The sequence below is a fragment of the Schistocerca cancellata genome, unplaced genomic scaffold (genome assembly GCF_023864275.1).
Source record: "Schistocerca cancellata isolate TAMUIC-IGC-003103 unplaced genomic scaffold, iqSchCanc2.1 HiC_scaffold_458, whole genome shotgun sequence".
NCBI lineage: Eukaryota > Metazoa > Arthropoda > Insecta > Orthoptera > Acrididae > Schistocerca > Schistocerca cancellata.
The window spans coordinates 27,631-34,812 of NW_026046475.1; the positions used below are offsets into that span (position 1 = coordinate 27,631).

The 7,182-nt window shown below is 53.3% G+C and overlaps 15 non-coding genes across 15 annotated transcripts; all 15 read right to left on the bottom strand.

Moving 5' to 3' along the window:
* Positions 1 to 29: 29 nt before the first annotated feature.
* Positions 30 to 111, bottom strand: Trnal-uag (transfer RNA leucine (anticodon UAG)). The gene has a single exon. It is a non-coding gene; the product is annotated as a tRNA-Leu (tRNA).
* A 439-nt stretch (positions 112 to 550) lies between these two features.
* Positions 551 to 622, bottom strand: Trnah-gug (transfer RNA histidin (anticodon GUG)). The gene has a single exon. It is a non-coding gene; the product is annotated as a tRNA-His (tRNA).
* A 374-nt stretch (positions 623 to 996) lies between these two features.
* Positions 997 to 1,068, bottom strand: Trnae-cuc (transfer RNA glutamic acid (anticodon CUC)). Its single transcript has one exon. It is a non-coding gene; the product is annotated as a tRNA-Glu (tRNA).
* Positions 1,069 to 1,512: 444 nt separating this feature from the next.
* Trnal-uag (transfer RNA leucine (anticodon UAG)) lies at positions 1,513 to 1,594 on the bottom strand. The gene has a single exon. It is a non-coding gene; the product is annotated as a tRNA-Leu (tRNA).
* A 439-nt stretch (positions 1,595 to 2,033) lies between these two features.
* Trnah-gug (transfer RNA histidin (anticodon GUG)) lies at positions 2,034 to 2,105 on the bottom strand. Its single transcript has one exon. It is a non-coding gene; the product is annotated as a tRNA-His (tRNA).
* A 374-nt stretch (positions 2,106 to 2,479) lies between these two features.
* On the bottom strand, positions 2,480 to 2,551 carry Trnae-cuc (transfer RNA glutamic acid (anticodon CUC)). Its single transcript has one exon. It is a non-coding gene; the product is annotated as a tRNA-Glu (tRNA).
* Positions 2,552 to 2,995: 444 nt separating this feature from the next.
* Positions 2,996 to 3,077, bottom strand: Trnal-uag (transfer RNA leucine (anticodon UAG)). Its single transcript has one exon. It is a non-coding gene; the product is annotated as a tRNA-Leu (tRNA).
* A 439-nt stretch (positions 3,078 to 3,516) lies between these two features.
* Trnah-gug (transfer RNA histidin (anticodon GUG)) lies at positions 3,517 to 3,588 on the bottom strand. The gene has a single exon. It is a non-coding gene; the product is annotated as a tRNA-His (tRNA).
* Positions 3,589 to 3,962: 374 nt separating this feature from the next.
* Positions 3,963 to 4,034, bottom strand: Trnae-cuc (transfer RNA glutamic acid (anticodon CUC)). The gene has a single exon. It is a non-coding gene; the product is annotated as a tRNA-Glu (tRNA).
* A 444-nt stretch (positions 4,035 to 4,478) lies between these two features.
* Positions 4,479 to 4,560, bottom strand: Trnal-uag (transfer RNA leucine (anticodon UAG)). The gene has a single exon. It is a non-coding gene; the product is annotated as a tRNA-Leu (tRNA).
* Positions 4,561 to 4,998: 438 nt separating this feature from the next.
* Trnah-gug (transfer RNA histidin (anticodon GUG)) lies at positions 4,999 to 5,070 on the bottom strand. Its single transcript has one exon. It is a non-coding gene; the product is annotated as a tRNA-His (tRNA).
* A 374-nt stretch (positions 5,071 to 5,444) lies between these two features.
* Trnae-cuc (transfer RNA glutamic acid (anticodon CUC)) lies at positions 5,445 to 5,516 on the bottom strand. The gene has a single exon. It is a non-coding gene; the product is annotated as a tRNA-Glu (tRNA).
* A 444-nt stretch (positions 5,517 to 5,960) lies between these two features.
* On the bottom strand, positions 5,961 to 6,042 carry Trnal-uag (transfer RNA leucine (anticodon UAG)). Its single transcript has one exon. It is a non-coding gene; the product is annotated as a tRNA-Leu (tRNA).
* Positions 6,043 to 6,480: 438 nt separating this feature from the next.
* Trnah-gug (transfer RNA histidin (anticodon GUG)) lies at positions 6,481 to 6,552 on the bottom strand. The gene has a single exon. It is a non-coding gene; the product is annotated as a tRNA-His (tRNA).
* A 373-nt stretch (positions 6,553 to 6,925) lies between these two features.
* Trnae-cuc (transfer RNA glutamic acid (anticodon CUC)) lies at positions 6,926 to 6,997 on the bottom strand. The gene has a single exon. It is a non-coding gene; the product is annotated as a tRNA-Glu (tRNA).
* Between the last annotated feature and the right edge of the window lie 185 nt (positions 6,998 to 7,182).

A 7,182-nucleotide genomic window follows, 5' to 3' on the forward strand; every position in this document is an offset into this window, starting at 1 on the left:
GCAACGGCACAAAAATGAGACGCCAAAATTGGCAACGGTGGGATTCGAACCCACGCCTCCGAAGAGACTGGTGCCTAAAACCAGCGCCTTAGACCGCTCGGCCACGTTACCCTTGCAAGAGCGGCGGCAAAACGTTCCCTTTGTACTACAAAGATCACTTCGAAATGGAAGTATCTTGGCAATCGCCGTGCCATGTATTTTCACTGCTCTCCCACTGGAAGCGTCTCTTTAGGCCACCCACAACAAGAAAATGCCGTGCCCGCCATATGGTAGCGACGCCACTTGTCTGTAGCTGTCGTAGTTAAGGAGACAGCATCAAGAGACGTTTTCGTGCCGTGACCAGGTTTCGAACCTGGGCTTTCCGTAACCACTAAAGTATCGTAGCTGTACCTGTCAGGCGGAGCTAGAATGCTCCATGTAACAAACATATGTGAGCTCAAGTACAAACTGCGGCCTGCGGAACACGAGTGAAAAACCAAGAAAGCACTGTGATTTCGAGTACTCGTGCACTATCGTCAATGCAACGGCAGCAAGGAAAAACTTTCAAAATTGCCGTGACCAGGATTCGAACCTGGGTTATTGCGGCCACAACGCAATGTCCTAACCACTAGACGATCACGGCCACGGAGGCGCCCCCGAAAGCAGCTGGCTGGAATGCAAGTGTCGATACACAGCAAAGCCTAGGCCAAGGTGTACGCCACAGCAGTGGCAGACACGGTCTCCATCACATGCATACGAGCAGATGAACGTGCCTGCGCTGTCGGGACACTAACTACAGTGGTTAGCTGCATTCACCTCCGTGGCAATGTCTTGCAGTCCTCCAAGCCTCTTGACTACAGACATGTGACTCGATAACAAGTGGACAGACGCAGCATCTCTCTCGCCGTCGGGTGTTGCCTCGAATCATACTTAACGTGGCTTTCTGCACGCGTCAGCGTAGCGTCAGTCGAGCAAAGTCGAGACAAGTCGCATAAGAGGAGCAACAAAAACGCGCATTTCCGGTACCGGGAATCGAACCCGGGCCTCCTGGGTGAGAGCCAGGTATCCTAGCCACTAGACTACACCGGATTACAACGCCAGTGCTCCTCCAGCGAACGCAGCAACCACCCACGATTAACTGACGACAACTGTAAAAAATCCACTCTCGCACGCTATAGAACGGCATGCTCTGGACGCATATCGTGGAGACGAACGCCAGCAGTGATGAGAGCAAAAGGCGCCTACAAATCCTGCCGTTGCACCACGTACTGTTCTACGACAATTCACGAAGCAGACGCTCACGCCTTGTTGTGCTGTTTCCTTTGCGGGCAATGAGTGCATGTGACTTCGATGCAGGAAACATTACACGTTTGGCAGCAGTGGGATTCGAACCCACGCCTCCGAAGAGACTTGTGCCTGAAACCAGCGCCTGAGACCGCTCGGCCACGCTACCTACGCAACACGCGCGTCACATGAGCTGCGTCCTACTCCACGAGAACACACAGCAACGGCACAAAAATGAGACGCCAAAATTGGCAACGGTGGGATTCGAACCCACGCCTCCGAAGAGACTGGTGCCTAAAACCAGCGCCTTAGACCGCTCGGCCACGTTACCCTTGCAAGAGCGGCGGCAAAACGTTCCCTTTGTACTACAAAGATCACTTCGAAATGGAAGTATCTTGGCAATCGCCGTGCCATGTATTTTCACTGCTCTCCCACTGGAAGCGTCTCTTTAGGCCACCCACAACAAGAAAATGCCGTGCCCGCCATATGGTAGCGACGCCACTTGTCTGTAGCTGTCGTAGTTAAGGAGACAGCATCAAGAGACGTTTTCGTGCCGTGACCAGGTTTCGAAACTGGGCTTTCCGTAACCACTAAAGTATCGTAGCTGTACCTGTCAGGCGGAGCTAGAATGCTCCATGTAACAAACATATGTGAGCTCAAGTACAAACTGCGGCCTGCGGAACACGAGTGAAAAACCAAGAAAGCACTGTGATTTCGAGTACTCGTGCACTATCGTCAATGCAACGGCAGCAAGGAAAAACTTTCAAAATTGCCGTGACCAGGATTCGAACCTGGGTTATTGCGGCCACAACGCAATGTCCTAACCACTAGACGATCACGGCCACGGAGGCGCCCCCGAAAGCAGCTGGCTGGAATGCAAGTGTCGATACACAGCAAAGCCTAGGCCAAGGTGTACGCCACAGCAGTGGCAGACACGGTCTCCATCACATGCATACGAGCAGATGAACGTGCCTGCGCTGTCGGGACACTAACTACAGTGGTTAGCTGCATTCACCTCCGTGGCAATGTCTTGCAGTCCTCCAAGCCTCTTGACTACAGACATGTGACTCGATAACAAGTGGACAGACGCAGCATCTCTCTCGCCGTCGGGTGTTGCCTCGAATCATACTTAACGTGGCTTTCTGCACGCGTCAGCGTAGCGTCAGTCGAGCAAAGTCGAGACAAGTCGCATAAGAGGAGCAACAAAAACGCGCATTTCCGGTACCGGGAATCGAACCCGGGCCTCCTGGGTGAGAGCCAGGTATCCTAGCCACTAGACTACACCGGATTACAACGCCAGTGCTCCTCCAGCGAACGCAGCAACCACCCACGATTAACTGACGACAACTGTAAAAAATCCACTCTCGCACGCTATAGAACGGCATGCTCTGGACGCATATCGTGGAGACGAACGCCAGCAGTGATGAGAGCAAAAGGCGCCTACAAATCCTGCCGTTGCACCACGTACTGTTCTACGACAATTCACGAAGCAGACGCTCACGCCTTGTTGTGCTGTTTCCTTTGCGGGCAATGAGTGCATGTGACTTCGATGCAGGAAACATTACACGTTTGGCAGCAGTGGGATTCGAACCCACGCCTCCGAAGAGACTTGTGCCTGAAACCAGCGCCTGAGACCGCTCGGCCACGCTACCTACGCAACACGCGCGTCACATGAGCTGCGTCCTACTCCACGAGAACACACAGCAACGGCACAAAAATGAGACGCCAAAATTGGCAACGGTGGGATTCGAACCCACGCCTCCGAAGAGACTGGTGCCTAAAACCAGCGCCTTAGACCGCTCGGCCACGTTACCCTTGCAAGAGCGGCGGCAAAACGTTCCCTTTGTACTACAAAGATCACTTCGAAATGGAAGTATCTTGGCAATCGCCGTGCCATGTATTTTCACTGCTCTCCCACTGGAAGCGTCTCTTTAGGCCACCCACAACAAGAAAATGCCGTGCCCGCCATATGGTAGCGACGCCACTTGTCTGTAGCTGTCGTAGTTAAGGAGACAGCATCAAGAGACGTTTTCGTGCCGTGACCAGGTTTCGAACCTGGGCTTTCCGTAACCACTAAAGTATCGTAGCTGTACCTGTCAGGCGGAGCTAGAATGCTCCATGTAACAAACATATGTGAGCTCAAGTACAAACTGCGGCCTGCGGAACACGAGTGAAAAACCAAGAAAGCACTGTGATTTCGAGTACTCGTGCACTATCGTCAATGCAACGGCAGCAAGGAAAAACTTTCAAAATTGCCGTGACCAGGATTCGAACCTGGGTTATTGCGGCCACAACGCAATGTCCTAACCACTAGACGATCACGGCCACGGAGGCGCCCCCGAAAGCAGCTGGCTGGAATGCAAGTGTCGATACACAGCAAAGCCTAGGCCAAGGTGTACGCCACAGCAGTGGCAGACACGGTCTCCATCACATGCATACGAGCAGATGAACGTGCCTGCGCTGTCGGGACACTAACTACAGTGGTTAGCTGCATTCACCTCCGTGGCAATGTCTTGCAGTCCTCCAAGCCTCTTGACTACAGACATGTGACTCGATAACAAGTGGACAGACGCAGCATCTCTCTCGCCGTCGGGTGTTGCCTCGAATCATACTTAACGTGGCTTTCTGCACGCGTCAGCGTAGCGTCAGTCGAGCAAAGTCGAGACAAGTCGCATAAGAGGAGCAACAAAAACGCGCATTTCCGGTACCGGGAATCGAACCCGGGCCTCCTGGGTGAGAGCCAGGTATCCTAGCCACTAGACTACACCGGATTACAACGCCAGTGCTCCTCCAGCGAACGCAGCAACCACCCACGATTAACTGACGACAACTGTAAAAAATCCACTCTCGCACGCTATAGAACGGCATGCTCTGGACGCATATCGTGGAGACGAACGCCAGCAGTGATGAGAGCAAAAGGCGCCTACAAATCCTGCCGTTGCACCACGTACTGTTCTACGACAATTCACGAAGCAGACGCTCACGCCTTGTTGTGCTGTTTCCTTTGCGGGCAATGAGTGCATGTGACTTCGATGCAGGAAACATTACACGTTTGGCAGCAGTGGGATTCGAACCCACGCCTCCGAAGAGACTTGTGCCTGAAACCAGCGCCTGAGACCGCTCGGCCACGCTACCTACGCAACACGCGCGTCACATGAGCTGCGTCCTACTCCACGAGAACACACAGCAACGGCACAAAAATGAGACGCCAAAATTGGCAACGGTGGGATTCGAACCCACGCCTCCGAAGAGACTGGTGCCTAAAACCAGCGCCTTAGACCGCTCGGCCACGTTACCCTTGCAAGAGCGGCGGCAAAACGTTCCCTTTGTACTACAAAGATCACTTCGAAATGGAAGTATCTTGGCAATCGCCGTGCCATGTATTTTCACTGCTCTCCCACTGGAAGCGTCTCTTTAGGCCACCCACAACAAGAAAATGCCGTGCCCGCCATATGGTAGCGACGCCACTTGTCTGTAGCTGTCGTAGTTAAGGAGACAGCATCAAGAGACGTTTTCGTGCCGTGACCAGGTTTCGAAACTGGGCTTTCCGTAACCACTAAAGTATCGTAGCTGTACCTGTCAGGCGGAGCTAGAATGCTCCATGTAACAAACATATGTGAGCTCAAGTACAAACTGCGGCCTGCGGAACACGAGTGAAAAACCAAGAAAGCACTGTGATTTCGAGTACTCGTGCACTATCGTCAATGCAACGGCAGCAAGGAAAACTTTCAAAATTGCCGTGACCAGGATTCGAACCTGGGTTATTGCGGCCACAACGCAATGTCCTAACCACTAGACGATCACGGCCACGGAGGCGCCCCCGAAAGCAGCTGGCTGGAATGCAAGTGTCGATACACAGCAAAGCCTAGGCCAAGGTGTACGCCACAGCAGTGGCAGACACGGTCTCCATCACATGCATACGAGCAGATGAACGTGCCTGCGCTGTCGGGACACTAACTACAGTGGTTAGCTGCATTCACCTCCGTGGCAATGTCTTGCAGTCCTCCAAGCCTCTTGACTACAGACATGTGACTCGATAACAAGTGGACAGACGCAGCATCTCTCTCGCCGTCGGGTGTTGCCTCGAATCATACTTAACGTGGCTTTCTGCACGCGTCAGCGTAGCGTCAGTCGAGCAAAGTCGAGACAAGTCGCATAAGAGGAGCAACAAAAACGCGCATTTCCGGTACCGGGAATCGAACCCGGGCCTCCTGGGTGAGAGCCAGGTATCCTAGCCACTAGACTACACCGGATTACAACGCCAGTGCTCCTCCAGCGAACGCAGCAACCACCCACGATTAACTGACGACAACTGTAAAAAATCCACTCTCGCACGCTATAGAACGGCATGCTCTGGACGCATATCGTGGAGACGAACGCCAGCAGTGATGAGAGCAAAAGGCGCCTACAAATCCTGCCGTTGCACCACGTACTGTTCTACGACAATTCACGAAGCAGACGCTCACGCCTTGTTGTGCTGTTTCCTTTGCGGGCAATGAGTGCATGTGACTTCGATGCAGGAAACATTACACGTTTGGCAGCAGTGGGATTCGAACCCACGCCTCCGAAGAGACTTGTGCCTGAAACCAGCGCCTGAGACCGCTCGGCCACGCTACCTACGCAACACGCGCGTCACATGAGCTGCGTCCTACTCCACGAGAACACACAGCAACGGCACAAAAATGAGACGCCAAAATTGGCAACGGTGGGATTCGAACCCACGCCTCCGAAGAGACTGGTGCCTAAAACCAGCGCCTTAGACCGCTCGGCCACGTTACCCTTGCAAGAGCGGCGGCAAAACGTTCCCTTTGTACTACAAAGATCACTTCGAATGGAAGTATCTTGGCAATCGCCGTGCCATGTATTTTCACTGCTCTCCCACTGGAAGCGTCTCTTTAGGCCACCCACAACAAGAAAATGCCGTGCCCGCCATATGGTAGCGACGCCACTTGTCTGTAGCTGTCGTAGTTAAGGAGACAGCATCAAGAGACGTTTTCGTGCCGTGACCAGGTTTCGAACCTGGGCTTTCCGTAACCACTAAAGTATCGTAGCTGTACCTGTCAGGCGGAGCTAGAATGCTCCATGTAACAAACATATGTGAGCTCAAGTACAAACTGCGGCCTGCGGAACACGAGTGAAAAACCAAGAAAGCACTGTGATTTCGAGTACTCGTGCACTATCGTCAATGCAACGGCAGCAAGGAAAAACTTTCAAAATTGCCGTGACCAGGATTCGAACCTGGGTTATTGCGGCCACAACGCAATGTCCTAACCACTAGACGATCACGGCCACGGAGGCGCCCCCGAAAGCAGCTGGCTGGAATGCAAGTGTCGATACACAGCAAAGCCTAGGCCAAGGTGTACGCCACAGCAGTGGCAGACACGGTCTCCATCACATGCATACGAGCAGATGAACGTGCCTGCGCTGTCGGGACACTAACTACAGTGGTTAGCTGCATTCACCTCCGTGGCAATGTCTTGCAGTCCTCCAAGCCTCTTGACTACAGACATGTGACTCGATAACAAGTGGAGACGCAGCATCTCTCTCGCCGTCGGGGTGTTGCCTCGAATCATACTTAACGTGGCTTTCTGCACGCGTCAGCGTAGCGTCAGTCGAGCAAAGTCGAGACAAGTCGCATAAGAGGAGCAACAAAAACGCGCATTTCCGGTACCGGGAATCGAACCCGGGCCTCCTGGGTGAGAGCCAGGTATCCTAGCCACTAGACTACACCGGATTACAACGCCAGTGCTCCTCCAGCGAACGCAGCAACCAGCCCACGATTAACTGACGACAACTGTAAAAAATCCACTCTCGCACGCTATAGAACGGCATGCTCTGGACGCATATCGTGGAGACGAACGCCAGCAGTGATGAGAGCAAAAGGCGCCTACAAATCCTGCCGTTTGCACCACGTACTGT